The sequence below is a fragment of the Aedes albopictus genome, chromosome 1, assembly GCF_035046485.1.
Source record: "Aedes albopictus strain Foshan chromosome 1, AalbF5, whole genome shotgun sequence".
Classification (NCBI taxonomy): domain Eukaryota; kingdom Metazoa; phylum Arthropoda; class Insecta; order Diptera; family Culicidae; genus Aedes; species Aedes albopictus.
This window is the reverse complement of record NC_085136.1, coordinates 187,561,566-187,578,191: the sequence shown is the minus strand read 5'-3', so window position 1 is coordinate 187,578,191 and position 16,626 is coordinate 187,561,566.

The following is a 16,626-nucleotide window of genomic DNA, read 5'->3' as shown; positions in this document are numbered from 1 at the left end:
TAAACTTAAAATTCTTTACACGAAAGAAAATTATAACGTTTAGATAATTTTTCTAATATAACACCAATTTATCCAAAACTTTATCATCGTTTCAAAATTCAAAATAGTAATTATAGTTCATTTAAATTTCCTCTAATTGACTTGCATATATTTATGTTTCAAAGGAAAGCAACCAAATAGCCGATATTAAATTGAAAAAGTAATGGCATGCATATGAAAAATAGATAAATTTGCTAAAAAACATAGAATAAATGAAATTGCTATAACTTTTTTTCTTATTAATAATTTTAAATTAGGTCTGTTTTTAAAGTTCATTATATAAGTCATAAATAATCAAAATTGCATTGCATTCGGTTTATTGAATCCGGAGATATAACAGCTCAAAGTTAGCTATCGGATAATTATACCTTTTTCTAGAACCTTTATAACTTCGTGTAAAATGGACCGATCTTTTCCAAATTTGAACCACTGATACACAACTAGTTGATGAACTTACAGTAAAAATTTGAGAAGATTTGATGCCCTTTACGAAAAGAGTCAGAGGGTTGACCATTTTTTTTTGAAAAATGAAAATTTTACCTGTCCCTGTTATTTTGAGTATCCCCTGATGTCTCTGGTTCCAACCATGTATACTCTGTATACATGTATAATTTCTTGTCATCCAATGCTGCACGTATCAGCCTTCTCAGTTTCGTTGGAAAAACATGTTATGAAACTATTATATGTCATTGATCGTTTGTCTTCTAGGAATAATTCGCAAACGGAAATCACTGGATGCGTGTTTTAAGCCACACAAACAATTAACGCTAACCAAACTAGAACGCAAATAGCAGATATTTAATGTCGTTGAACGCTTTCAGTGTGTGATGCGGAAAATATAATCAAAGCCATTTAAGTTAACACAGGAGGAAGAAGGCATATTTTAACAGCAATTGAAACGAACAATTATTTTAGACACACATTGTTTTTAACAGAAATACACGAAGCGTGTACATAGTACAACCATTTTCTTACCGGTCTTATGAGTGAAACAGTATAGCGCACAAACACTCAAAAACAAGTGTGTGTCAAACAGCAGCGGTAGAAACCAATCAGTATTGATTATACTAATTAGGAAACAGTAAATTCCGCGAAAACGAAAGTTGCCAAATGAACAAACAACTCAATCAACATTTACCAAGGACTATAATTTTTGATAACCCACGTAAACGATACGAACCCATCCCACACGAGAGAAAACAGTATTTTTATTCGATATTTATTTTCGATTAGTGAAATATGGTTTGTTATTTTGTATGAGATTATAGTAAAGATTTGAAATGGAGGACAGACTTAGTAAGGATTTTTAGGAACCAGTATTTAGCAACAAATGAAATATATAGTTAACTGTTATGACGATAGAACATTGTTGTGAACTTTGTTTAGTAACTTTGTATTAACACACCATTAGAACGTGGGTAGGAATGTTATGTATTTTACTAGTGCGATGTACGACCCTAACTGTATCACCAGCGTGTGTACATGTTTTTTCCAATACCAGTGTCACAGTGAGAAAATAAAAACTAGGGTGATAGGAAACAATATGAGTAGGTACACGCAAAACAAAGCACTGAATTTCAATGTTAACAAAATGCCAAACACTAACTGATCCGCATTGCAAATGTTTAGAGTCCAAATATGATGCAACAAGCAAACAAAGCCAAACTAGAAGTAAAATGTAAAACCATCGAAGTGCACACAATACACCGAACGACGCATTAGAGTTAATCATGGAACTGTTAGTATTCATATATGTGACTGTTTAAAAGTGTATTTTTTTGTAGCCTGTGTATGAAAACAGGCAAAACTAGTATTTAAACAAATTTTATTATTATTGATATAAATGTATAGCTATTTGCACCTCTACAGTTACAGGATTACGGTCAGGATTCGGTAGTAAGTCATTTATTTCATACTATATCTAAATTACCAGTAGGTATCCTGAATAAGTTATATCTTTGGCGTAGTAACCAAGAGGCGAATATGCAAAAAAGTTCTTACAAAAATTCCAGACGACATTTGAATGTTTTTTTTTCCAAATTTTTATCTTTTACTTACTTTAGTTCAAATCAAAGAAATTATACTTTTTTTAACTATTTCTGTACAATTTTATGGCATCAATTCTTTCAAAAAATGGGCCACAAATCTCAACTTCAGCTACATACTAAGAATTTACACAAGTAAAAACAATAAAATCTTATTGCAAGTAATTAATGATAGCTCCACCAAAATTACTTTATTGTTTAGAAATCTAGCCATAAATATTTTAGGCTTGCGTAAAAACAAGTGATTCTTTCAGTCCAGAGCGCAAATAGTAGTGCAGGTGACCTGTCTTAAAATTTCTAGGTAAAAATTCTGTCGACTTCCTGTTATTTCTTTTTTGAGTCTCGCCACCATGAGCCTCTTGGCCTCTACCTCTGCTTCGATGTCCTGCTGATTCACAATCTAACGCTTGCTTGCAGATTTCGTTTCCGCCCCTGTTTAGGGTGTGGCCGACCCAGTTTCACTTTTACTCCCGAATTTCTGTCGCTATAGGCTTTTGATGACATTGACGATGGAGCTCCACGTTGGAACTCCAATTGTGAGGCCACCATGCACGAATTATATACCGCAGGCATCTATTGATGAAGACCTGCAACCATTGAGTGTTTCCTACTGATACACACAAAGTTTCACTGGCGTACAGCAGCATAGATTTCACGTTTGAGTTGAAAAATCAGATTTTTGTGCATCGACTAATCTGGAATTTATTGATTTGCTCCAGCATGATACGGAACGTGACAATATGGTCCACACAGGATCGACCGGCAAAGAATCCTGTTTGCTGTCACCGGAGAGTTGCGTCAATCTTCTCCTGTATCCGGCTTAGGATCACTTTGCAGAGGACTTTGAGAACGATACACAGTAATATGATGCCCCGTCAATTATCGCATACAGCCAGGTCATCCTTTTTGGATTCCTTTAGAAATCACAAGAATATCGCCTATAGCAAATCTGAGAGAAATTCTGGAAGGATCTCCTGGGGAAGTCCCAAAAGAACACCGGAAGGAATCGCGTAAAATCTTCAAGAGGATTCTGAAGAGAAATTCTGCGACAACTTCTACGATTTATCCCGATAGAAATTCTCATAGAGAATTAAGGATAAATTCTGGTAAAAATCCTACGAAAATTTCTTTCAGCAAAACGCAGAAGGAACTTCGAGAAAATCCCACGTGGGGTTGTGGGAGCAATTCCGGGAAGAAATTGTGGAGCATCCCCTGAAAAACTCCATAAGAAATCGGTCGGAATCCAGGAATACTGAAAAAAAAATCCTGGAAGGAATCCGGAAGTATACCTAGACGGGAAAAATAAAAAATAAATACAAAGAAAAATGGCGTGAAAAATACGGAAGGGATTTTAAGAAAAATCATGGGAGGCATTTCATGAACTATTTCTAAAGAAGTTCCAGAAAGAAACTACTTGTATTGGAATTTCTTAATGGATTTTAACTCCCTCGTTAATCCAAGGGCGTAGCCAGTTTTTCGGTCAGGGGGGAGGGGGGAGTGGGGGTTTAGCAAATTTGTACTTACTAGCTCTAATAACTAAGCGCAATACGATGAAATTGAATACAATATCATATTCTAAAAGCATTATTTAACCCTTCAGCAGTCACGCTGTGGAATATTATACAATAGAGTAATGCGGGGCAAAAGTTCGCAGTGGGTCTTTTTCTGTGCACGAGCTAACAACCCAAACAAATCTGTATGGGTTCGACACATAATCAGGTCAGTTACTCGTCAATAAAAATTGGAACGATTTCGTTATGGTTTGGCAGAGTTATGCGAAAAAATGTGTTTCTAGGTGTTTTGATAGAATTTTTGGACCTTTTGGAATAAGAATTTGTAGTAACAGGAAGAAGAAGGATCTCATAATCTCTTGATATCGGAGAATCGTTATTCCATAGTAGTTCAAGAGGTGCACTCGAATAAACAATGTACTACTAGTGCTTCTTGCAGAAAGGGACATTGTTAAATCCTCGACAGTGGGGCAAAAGTTCGCACTAGATTTCTGAATCTAGTACATCAATATAATTACAGTATTGTAGTATGCACCCTGAAATTGTTCCGGCAGAGGGTTTGAACTTAGTTTTGTAAGAAGTTCCATTGTAAGGCAAACATTATGTTCACCTATTTAAATCAAGAAATTAAAAATGGCTTAAAAACATTTAAAAACATTATCTTAGTCATCCTCGTCGTGTCTTTCCGTATGTTTCTGAAGTTCTTATGTTCATCTACTTTACCGGAATCTTTCATAGCTTAGTTTGTAAATTGACAGCTATAACTCATTGCCATACTGACGGGGATAAGATTCGATTACGGTCCCGTTCAACAGTTTTGCTGCATATTTGTTTGTTTTTTTTTTCATTTATTTTGTTCAACACGTATCTCTATGATTACCCCACAATGTATTTTTACAGCTTCAGTAACGCTGGAAAGGACAGCTTTTAGTTAATAGTTGTGGAAGTCTTCATAAAACACATTTTATACATAAGCTGAACACCAGGTCGTATTCCAGATGGGCCGTAATGCTAAGAACAGAAAGAAACATATTTCATGGCTAGAGTGAAAAGATGAACATGAATTGACAAGGAATAAATAAACATCACACCAATAAACAACCCTGTACAGTAGACGTTCGCTCGGTGCAAACGGTTTAACTACAATGCTTTTTAACTGCAAGTCCGCTAAGTGCAACAATTTTGCAGTTATCGCACCGCTATCTGTCAAAAAAAACGTCAACAGAGTTGCGATGTTTTTCGGATGCACTATTCTTCATTACACCAACGAACCTAACCTCAAAATGACTGACAATTCTCACGTCATTTTGACAGATGTAACATGAGCATGAAAAGGACGGCAACAATATCGATATAGTAGAATATATGATCCGTCTTTTTCGTGCATGTGTGTGGTCTGTCAAAATGACGTGAGAATTGTCAAACATTTTCATGGCTAGCTTTGTTGGTGTAATGAAGAATAGCTGCATTGCGATGTTTTTGAATGCATTCTGGCTGCGTCCAACAGCATTTGACAACTGTTTGACGGCTGTCAGTCGTTGCAGTTAGCGAATTAAATTCGGTAACTGAAACGTAAACATGTTGCACTTATCGAACGTCTACTGTACTAGGTGCGAACTTTTGCCCCGCATAATGCGAACTTTTGCCCCCACTATGGGGCAAAAGTTCGCATTGGAGTACTTGTATTAAAAATTGTATTACTAAAACCACAAAATGAACGCGAAAAAATCTAGCACTACAAATTGATATTGTTTTCTTTTCATTTATTAGTTATTTTGTGAAGTCTGTTAGGTGCGAACTTTTGCCCCGCATTACTCTACTTTAAAAAAAGCTCGTCTGATCTACATAAGTCAACATGGTGCTAGTAGCGGTGAACAATTTCTGGAAGATTAAGGATTTTTATTCACTCGTGCATTATTTTACCCAGATTTTTTTTTTTGATGATGTCTAAAAAACATTCATAAGAAATTATAGCTAAACTCTTTTGGAAATTACGAACTCTACTGAGAACTAACCTAGAATGTTCTGGTTCTTGTATAAGTCCTTTGAAAAATATCTTCCAATACTATTCGCTGGAGAAATTATTCCAGAAATTCTTGAAATAATAAAAAAAAAAATCATCAGGTAATCCTGGAGAAGTATACTGGGTACATCCCTGAAAATGAATCCCAGCAGCAATTCCTACAGGAATGCCTGGTGGAAGCCCTGTAGAATCCCTGATGGAGTTCCCGGAGCACTTCCTGGAAGAATTTCTGAAAGTCTACCTGGAGGAATTCCTGTATAAATTATGGGAGGAATACCTAAAGAAATATCTGAAGACATCTCATGAGGAAATCCTAGAAGAAATCCTAGATAAATTTCTGGAGGATTCCTTGGAGAATATACTGGAGAAATTCTGAGAGGAATTCCTAGAAAAAATTCAGAAGAAATCTCTTGAAGAAATCTTATAGAAATTTAAAAAAAAAATCTTGGAGGAATTCTTGGAGAAATCCCTGAAGGAATTGCTGGAGGAATCCCTGAAGCAATTACTGGGATAATCATTAGAGAATCCAGAAGAAACTTCTGAACAAATTCCTGGAAGAATTCTTGAATGAGACCCGGCACGGATTCCTGGAAAAAATTCTTGGATGATTTGTTGAAGCAATCCCTGGAAAAATTCCTGGAGGAATTCCTGAAGAAATCTCCAGAGGAATTCTGGGAGGAATTGCTGGAGAAATAATCTGTAATGTAAAAAATCTCTAGAGAAATTCCAGGAAGAATTCCTGCAAGAACCTTTGGAGGAAATTCTGGAGAATTCCCTGGAATATCCCTGGAGAAATTCGTAGAGAAATCACTGGAAGAATCCCTGGAGAAATTCCTGGACGAATCTCTGGAGGAATTCCTGGAGGAGTGTCTGGAAGAATCCCTGAAAAATTTCTGATTGTATTCCTGGAGAATTTCCTGGAAGAATCTCTGAAGAAATTCATATAGAGGATTTCCTGGAGGAATTGCTGACATAGTATCTGTAGGATGTCCAGGAGCAATTTCTGGAGAAGTTCCTGGAGGAATTCCTGAAAAAAAAATCCTGGACAAATCCCTGGATAAAATCCTGGGGGAATTCCTAGAGGTATTCCTGAGTAAATTGCTGGAAGAACCTTTAGAGGGATTCTCGAAAGAATTACTGGATGAACTTCTAGAGGAATCTCCAGAGGAATTCTATTTCTATCTGTTTTTTTTTTCTGAAAAATCCCTTGAGAAATTCTTGGAGGAATTTCTGGAGAAATTCCTGAAGGAATCCTTGGGGAATTCCTCGACGAGATTCGTGGAGAAATTCCTGGATCAAATCCTGGAGGAATTCCTAGAAGTATCCATGTGGGAATTGCTGGAGGAAGCCATGATGAAATTCCTGGAGGAATTCTTGAAATAATTACTGGATAAATTTCTAGAGAAATCTCTAGAGGAATTCTGGGAGATTTCTATTATTTTTCTATCTCTAAAAAATCCCTTGAGAACATCTGAAGGAATTTGTAGCGGAATTTCTGGAGGAATTCCTGGAGAAATCCTCGAAGGAATTTCTGAAAGAATCCCTGGAGGAATCCTTGAAGAAATTTGTGAAGAAATCCCTGGAGGAATCTCCAGAGGAATACCTGGAGGAATTCCTGAAAAAATTGCTAAATGTATTCCTGGAGAATTTCCTGGAAGAATTCCTTGGAGGATTTGCTGGAAAAATCCTTAGAGGAACTTGTGGAGCAATCCCTGGAGAAATTCGAGGAGAAATCTCTGGAGGAATCCTTGAAGCAATTAATGAAGGAATCTCAGGTAAAATTTCTGGAGAAATGCCTGGAGGAATCTCTGAAAAAATCCTGAAAGTATTCCTGGGGAATTTCCTGCAAGAATTTATGAAAAAATCCCCAGAAAATCCTGGAGAAACTGCTGACATAATTTCTGAAGGAGGTTCAGGAGAAATTCCTTGATAAATTTCTAGAGAAATTGCTGGAGGAATTCCAGAAGAACTTCTTGGGGTAACTACTGGAGAATTTCCTGGAGGTGTTCCTCTGGGAATTGCTGGAGGAATCCTTGAATTAATTCCTGGAGGAATCTTTGGAGGATGCTTGCAACAATTACTGGATGAATTTCTGGGGGAATCTCTAGAGAAACTCTGTTAGAAATTTCTGAAAAATCCCCTGAGAAATTACCGAAGGAATTTCTACAGAAATTTCTGATGGAATTTCTACAGAAATTTCTGGTGGAATTTCTACAGAAATTTCTGGTGGAATTCTTGGAGAAATCCTCGAAGGAATTTCTGAAGGAATCCTTAGGGGAATCCTTGGAGAAATCAAATCCCTGAAGAATTTTTAGCAGTATTCCTAATGGAATCCCTGCAGCAGTTCCTGGAGGAAAATCTGGAAAAATTCTTGGAGGAATTCCTGAAAAAATCTAGTGATAATCCTAGAAGAACTTTTGAAGAGTTTCCTGGAGAAATTCCTGGAAAACTCGCTGACATAATTTATGATAGAATTTTTTGATTAATTCCTGGTGAAATTCCTGGAGAAATCCTTGAAGAAATTCCTGGAGGAATTCCTCGACGAAATTCCTGGATGAAATCCTGGAGGAATTCCCAGGAAGAATTCCTGAAGCAATCCCAAGAGAAACTCCTGGAGGAGTCCCAGAAGCAATTTCTGGAGGAATCTCTGCAAGAATCCATGGAGGAATCCCTGGAAGAATGCCAGAAAATTTTCCTGTAAGAGGAGAAAACCTAGGAGAACTCCTGGTGGAATTTTTGGAGGATTCCCTGAAGTAATCCCTGGAAAATTCTTTGTGGGAATTCTTGTAGGAGTCTCTGAAAAAATCCCTTGAAGATTTCCTAGATAAATTTATGTAGGAATTCGCAGTGGAATTCTTGGAAGAATCCTGGAAGCAATTGGAGGAATCTCTGGAGGAAGTCCTGAAACAATTATTGTAGAAATTCTTGCAGGGATCCCTGGAAGATATACTGTAGGAATTACCAAAGGAATCTCCAGAGGAACTCCTGGGGAAATCCTTAGAGGAATTTCTAGAGGAATTTCTATAATAATTTCTGACGGAATTTTCAGAGAAATCCCTGGAAAAATTCCTAGAGGAATTAACAGTCCCTGGGAAGTACTGAATTCATTCCTGAAGGAGTTCCTTAAAGAATACAACGAGGAATTGCTGGAGAAATCCTAAGAAGAGTTTCTGGGAGGACCTTTGGAGGATTTTTTAAAATAAATTGTTCCAGAAAAAACACAGAAGAAATGCCCTAATTATGCGCTGAAGAAACTCTTGGAGGAATCCATGGAGGAATCCCTGAAGGATATCCAAGAGAAATGCCTGTAGGGATTAACGGAGGAATCTCTAGAAACACTTCTGGAGGAGTCTCTCGAAGAATTCTTGGAGGAATATCTGGAGGATTCTCTAAAGGAATTCCTGGAATAATTGTTGGAGCTCGTGGAGGAATCTCTGTAGCAGTTCCTGAAGGAATCCCGGAAACAGTTCCTAGAGGCACTCCTAAGGAAATCCCTAATCAGTCCCTGGAGCAAGAACTGAATTAATTTCTGGAAGGATTCCTGAAAAAAATCCAAGCGGAACTCCTGAAGGAATTCTAAAAAGTCTTCCTGGAGGAACTCTTGAAGGAATTTTTAAAATAATCCCTAGATTTGTTCCTGAAAGAAACACAGAAGAAATTTCCGGGTGAAACCTTGGGTGCACGGCAAATCCGATGAGTTTGATGATTTTGTCTAATTGTTTTGGTAATTTTTCATCAAATACTTTTATTATTTATCATCCCCCCCTAGACAAATCATCGAGTGAAGTGACAAAAGAAGAACAGGAGATTTGTTCCGGCCTTAGGTACATGAATATAATGTAATATTTTGTAGAATATAATTGTAATCTCATTAGGTAAACCCAACTGCCAACTACTTGTTTCAATAGTGAAACTATTGATAAACAATCAAAATACTATTGATTTACTCAAACCTTTTTTGTTGATTTCGAACAATTTGGCCAATTTGCAATAAACTTTCACACTCAGTTTTATTACACGAGCTCGGCTGTGCCAATGGTCCACTGCACGAATTTATTCTGGCCTGCTTACTCTCACGCGAAATTTGACGTTTGAGCGGTGTCGGCACCGCTCAAACGTCAAATTTCGCGTGAGAGTAAGCAGGCCAGCATAAATTCGTGCAGTGGACCATCTCGGTTTCTGAATTTTAACCGAGACTCAGCAAACAAGATCGTAGGTTGCTTAGCAACGAGCTTAGCAACAAGAAGTGTTAAACTGATTTTCGCACCCGTCTGCAATGACGTCATTCATAGGAATCCAATCACGTATCTGACAGCCCTATACTACCCCTATTGAACTGACAGGATCCCAGATATCGTGTATCCAAGATGGCTTCTTGATTGTGTATCAAGTTGTGTATCCAAGATGGAATCCAAAGAGAGGCCCAACATTTGAACAGAGCTTATGTTGAAAAATGGAATTTGTTTTTATTTTTGCCTATTTTAATGCAAAATGACTGAAACATCATTGTAAAGCACATTTCCAGTTATTTTACTATAGAATGATGCATTTCATAGCTATGAGAAGTGTTTTCCTTCATAAAAGTGCATTTGGTTTTTGATTTGCAAAATATGCTTTTATGGAATGAGATATTTTCGAAAGTAGCGCTTCGTAATTAAAACAAATGTAAACATTCTGCAGTTTAAGATATTGGATTCCTATGAATGACGTCATTGCAGACGGGTGAATCCAATATCCTTAACTGCAGAATGTTTACATTTGTTTTAATTACGAAGCGCTACTTTCGAAAATATCTCATTCCATAAAAGCATATTTTGCAAATCAAAAACCAAATGCACTTTTATGAAGGAAAACACTTCTCATAGCTATGAAATGCATCATTCTATAGTAAAATAACTGGAAATGTGCTTTACAATGATGTTTCAGTCATTTTGCATTAAAATAGGCAAAAATAAAAACAAATTCCATTTTTCAACATATTGTCGGGCCGCCACCAAACCGGACTTCGCACAATCAAGTCGCGACGCGACCCAACTCGCGACGTTTTTTAATCATGTCAAATGTAGAGCGCATCCTTCCCGTTGTTGTCAGCAACACAGCGCACTAGATGCGAAACAGTTGCGACACTTGTGGACCAAGTAAATTGCAATTTTAGATTGAATGTCGGTCTTGATTCCAACCGGATAGACAATAAGCTCTGTTCAAATGTTGGGCCTCTCTTTGGATTCCATCTTGGATACACAACTTGATACACAATCAAGAAGCCATCTTGGATACACGATATCTGGGATCCTGTCAGTTCAATAGGGGTAGTATAGGGCTGTCAGATACGTGGATTTTCGGCATTTATATTTAACCGTTATGTGTCCGACAAACTTTTTGCTTTTTTCTACACCGTGCTTTTTAAATGGGCGCTGGGTACCCGGGTACCCTGTTGGCCACATAAGGGTTAAGCTGAGAACTCATGAAACCATTTAGCTGACTACTCAGCTCGGCATTCGTAAACCGAGATTCTGCATTTAGAATTAAGTGTGTTTGTTTAAGCACTTTTTTCAGAAACGCTTTCTTGGCATCAGGTATCAGGTATCAGAAGGCCGGCTCCAGAGGCACGTTATCCTCCATTTGGGACATTTGTGCCATCGCCAAAATAACAGCCTATTTCATCATCTACCTGAGGGAAAAGGAAGGAAAAAGGATTTGGATGGGGATAGGGACAGGTAGGGAAATAGGAAAAATACCCTGGAAGAGGGTATTAACGCACAAGCGTACCACAATGGGTTCAAACAGCGCCCTGAAAAGGGCACTGTAATAACGCATAAAGCGAAAGAGAGCCTATAGCTCTTTACCACAGCGGGTTAAGAACAACAGAATGTCCTGAAGATTCAGGTTTCTGAAGTCAGTTTCACTTAATAAGTGTTTACCGAATACTCGGAAACGCAGTTGCGCGAAAACTGGACAGTTACATATCAAATGATACGAAGTTCCATAATCGGATTCACAGCTATCACAGGCAAATGAATCAGCTTGCTGAATATTCGCCATGTGATAGCTGAGTCGGCAGTGGCCAGTCAATGCTTTGACCAGCATGCTGCAATTCTGCTTAGACAGATTAGTTAGATACTTCGCCACCCGTAGAGATGGCTCAGCACTATACAATTTGGTTTGACGACATGACTCCAAACTATTCCAGTATTGTTTGTGCTGAGTGGCAGCCCAGATGTCAATCTGAAGCTTTACCCAACACTTGGATACCGGAATAGCTGGCTCAGGGCCAATGAAGTCATGTGATGCTCCAGTGCGAGCTAACTCATCAGCCAATTCATTTCCAGCGATGGAAGAATGGCCAGGTACCCATACAAGGTGAACAGCGTTTGCTGAATTCAGCTCCTCGATTTGAGTTCGACAAGCGATAACTATCTTCGACCTGGAGTTGGCCGAAGCAAGTGCTTTAATAGCAGCCTGGCTATCTGAACAGAAGTATATTACTTTGCCCATTACGTGCTGCTGAAGTGCTGATTGCACTCCGCACATAAGAGCAAAGATTTCGGCCTGAAAAACGGTGCAGTGTCTACCAAGTGAGTAAGACTGATACAGCCTTAGCTCACGAGAATAAACACCAGCACCTGCTCGACCTTCGAGAAGGGAGCCATCAGTGTAACATACGATGCCGTCTGAAATACTTCTTTCCAGATAACCAGATGTCCACTCTTCCCGGGAAGGGAATTTCGTGGAAAATGTCCTATATGGAAAATTACAAGCAATTGTAAGATCACTTGGAGCAAGGACAATTTTGTCCCAATTCACTAAAAGTGGAAACAACGAGGTGTGTGTTGATGTGCGGTTCACAGGAGTTTCCTCTAGTAGACCGAGTACCCGTAACCGGTAAGTGCAAGAAAGGGCTTCTTGTTTGAGATGAATGTGTAGTGGGGCAACGTCAAAGAGAACTTCGAGCGCTGCCGTAGGAGTTGAAGAGAACGCTCCAGACATCGCCATTAAGCACATCCTTTGGAGATGGCCTAATTTTGATTGGACCGTTCTCACTTCACCCTTTTGCCACCACACAAGACATCCATAAGCCAATATTGGCCGAACCACAGTTGTGAAGATCCATTTGATATACTTGGGTTTTAGACCCCAAGTTGTACCAAAAGTACGCCGGCATTGCCCGAAGGCCATACAAGCTTTCTTGATTCTGAACTCAATGTGAGGTGTCCAGGAAAGCTTGGAATCAAGAATGACTCCAACGTACTTTACCTGTTCAGTCACATCGATTTCAGAATCAAAGAGACGCAAAGGTCGAACGCCATTACGGTTTCGCCTTTCCGTGAAAAGAACAATAGATGTTTTACTCGGATTAACCGAAAGGCCATATTGGCGACACCAACCCTCAACTACCTGAAGGGCGTTTTGCATCAGGTCGAAAAGGGTGCTGATGCACATACCAACTAACAATGTTAGGTAGTCGTCGGCAAAACCATAAGTAGGAAAACCGCTATTATTGAGTTGCCTCAATAGCGTATCTGCTACGAGATTCCACAAAAGCGGTGATAAGACTCCCCCTTGGGGGCATCCACAGACACTCAATTTCCTAATCCCTGCTAGACGCAATGTCGAGAAGAGATATCGGTTTTTGAGCATTTGGTGAATCCAATTGGAAATCATTGGAGATATACCATGACTCCGTGCGGCTTCCAATATGGCATCGAAAGGCACGTTGTCAAAGGCACCCTCGATATCTAAGAAAACACCCAAACAAGATTGCTTTTGAGCGAATGCTTTCTCGATATCGTAAACAACCTTGTGTAAAAGAGTCACAGTGGACTTACCAGATTGGTAGGCATGTTGGTTCACATGAAGAGGCACGTTGGCCAGATGAACATCACGGATGTGATGATCCACAATGCGTTCTAAGCATTTCAGAAGAAAAGAGGTCAAACTGATAGGTCTGAAACTCTTTGCTTCTTCATACGACGCACGACCCACTTTCGGAATAAACTTTACAGTAATATCCCTCCAGGATTTGGGAATATACCCTGTAGCAAAACTGCAAACAAGTAGTTTTTTCAAAACATGTTTGAAATAATCAAATCCCTTCTGAAGCAAAATAGGATAAATCCCATCTGCCCCAGGAGATTTGAAAGGAGCAAAGCTATTAAGAGCCCACTCAATCGATTCTATAGTTATAATACTCCGAGCCGAAGCTAAAGAATCATAACTACAAGAAAAGACATCAGGATCATCCGAAGATGTAATATCTACACATCCAGGGAAGTGTGTGCTGAATAAGCATTCCAGAACTTCCTCATCAGAGGAAGTCCGATCGCCATTTGGCAAACGAAGTTCGTTCACCCGGAAATCCTTAGATTTCGCAAGGATTTTGTTTAACCGACTGACTTCACTCAAGCTGGAAACATTTGTACAAAGGTTTTTCCAGCCGGATCGTTCAGCAGACCGGAGAGCTTTCCTGTAGGCCATGCGAGCCGACCTGAAAGCCTCCGAACCAGCCGAACGTCGTCTGTTCCAACTCTTTCTACATTGTTTCCTGAGTTTCGCCAGATCAGAGTTCCACCAAGGGGTTCCTCTTGTGATCTTCACAGACCGTAGAGGGCATGCTTCTTCAAAAGCTTCCATGATGAAGGTCGTTGTAGTATCAACGGCATCATCTAAATCACTTGGAGTGTCAATGGATGGTGAATATCCATGAAATTTGGCTGCAACCAAATCAGTATAAAGATCCCAGTTTGTTGACCGAGGATTCCTGAAACGCAATGTTTGCGAAGTAACATTTAAATGTTCAAAAAAGATGTAGCGATGGTCAGATAAAGATTCTTCATCTGACACATGCCAATTGGTCAGCTCGTGACTAATTCTGCTAGAGCAAAGCGTTATATCTAACACTTCCTCTCTAGCAGATACCATGAAGGTTGGGCGGTTGCCTATGTTAAGTAATGCAAGATCTGTACTACTTAAGTACTCCATCAAACTGGAGCCTCTCAAGTTAATGTCTGAGCTGCCCCAGATGATATGGTGAGCATTAGCATCACTGCCAACAATTAGCGGAAGGCCTTTTGAAGTGCAGTATGCGATGACTTGTTTGAAAGCATCCGTAGGGGATGGTTCATCATGCGGTAAATACACAGAACAATAGACGTATTTCCTGTTGAGGTTTCCAACAGATACATCAATTGTGATAGCACATACATCTCTGGTGGTTAGTTCAGAGATGAGTGTAGCAACTATTGCGTTGTTGACAAGCACACAGGCTCGAGGCATGACACGCGAGTTTGCCATTTCATGTTTACTGAAAGTGGCAAACACCGGGTTCACAAGGTTTCCTAGATAGAAATTTCCCTTACGAAAGTAAGGTTCTTGTACTAAGGCCACTTGGGCTGTACCATTTTGCATAAGTCTGCAAAGATTGATCGTTGCTGTTCTTTTATGCTGAAGATTGATCTGAGCTATCTTAACCGTAGCCACTACCCAAACTAGGTAAGATTAAACTCTTCGCAACAACAGCACAACAAAGAACAGCAACAATAAAACCAAATCGGTATCGATTGGAAAACGCCAAAGGCGAGGATACACAGAATACACTGTGTAAATCGCATAATGCGAAACCATATAGGTGAAAATTTAAACTAATTAACAACATCTTCATAATCCCGCCCTTATTTAGCCTCAAGTGAGACTAAAGAAGGGCAGCTGATTGTCTCGGAGAAACACAAGGTCCACTGCACCATTGCTCCGGTTAGCGCAGTAAGGGCTACATACTGTGGAGGGCGCCCTGGTACTCCACAGGCTCCGTTAGCGGTTAGGTTTTTATTAGACCCCCCTAGCCATTCATTCCTAGGCACGGTAAGCATAAAGCCGCATCACACCATGAATTAGGGGTCACCTGTTGGTGGATTCTTACCACCGGAACAGGCGGTCCGTAGTGTTATTCTTAGCCAATTGAGACAATCGCTACCGACACTACACAGCTATCTAGGCTGATCGAGAAAAGAAGTTAATATTGATGATCAACTTCATACGGACTCGAACAGCCGATCAACCAAGTGTGTTTGTTTAAGCACTTTTTTCAGAAACGCTTTCTTGGCATATAAATAGTCGTTCAAAGTCATGGGAAGGAAAGGACTAAACATTAAACAGAAATTTATGAAAACCTAAATGTGGGGGTATCCCCCTGCAGACCGTCGAAAGTTTGTATTTTGTTCATAATGAATGTTTTTATCGACGTGTGTGTGAAAAAAAGGTTCACGCCAATGGTAGTAACTTACATGAATTGTCATATTTCCCACATTTTGTTTCATTTATCACGTTCAAAAGAACATATTGAGTATAAGTTATAGCTTTTATATACAACAGCATGACATTTTTCGAAAAAGCCAAAAAATTACCATTTTTTTCCCAGTTTTCGTTTTTCGTGTTATATCAAAATGCTTCATTTATCGGTAAAACAGAACTCCCAAAATAAACGCAATCACGTAACGCATCGTAACGCACGATGGATGAACATGACATTTTTGGCTGCGTACCATTTCTGACGAAGGGTAAAGTCGTGTACTGTGGCCGTGCTTATTGAATTTTATCGTCAGCGTGAGAACACGCGTGTTAATTTGCCTAATCTAGGAATAACGGTTTTAGAAGAAACTGAACAGCACAGGCGTGCTAGCGGAAGTTAAATATACTAAAATAAGAAAATCACAACCTGAAACACAATAATAATCCCATAGCATAACATCATAATAGTCTGAATTAAATGTGATAGAGCAGAACATTACATAATAACCGTTGTTGATGTTTGTTAAGTTATGCACAATAGTGAGAATAGAGGCAAATGAGTAATCAGTATTTGTTCGTGTGAGTGTTCAATACATAATGTTATATAGACCATGCTTTTTCTGTAATTTGGCATAATAAAAAATATGGGTGTTTAATGTTGATCTGGAGGCTTTTCATTACTTTGTATGATGACAAAGGCCATTAATTCAATCAGATATAATTAAGT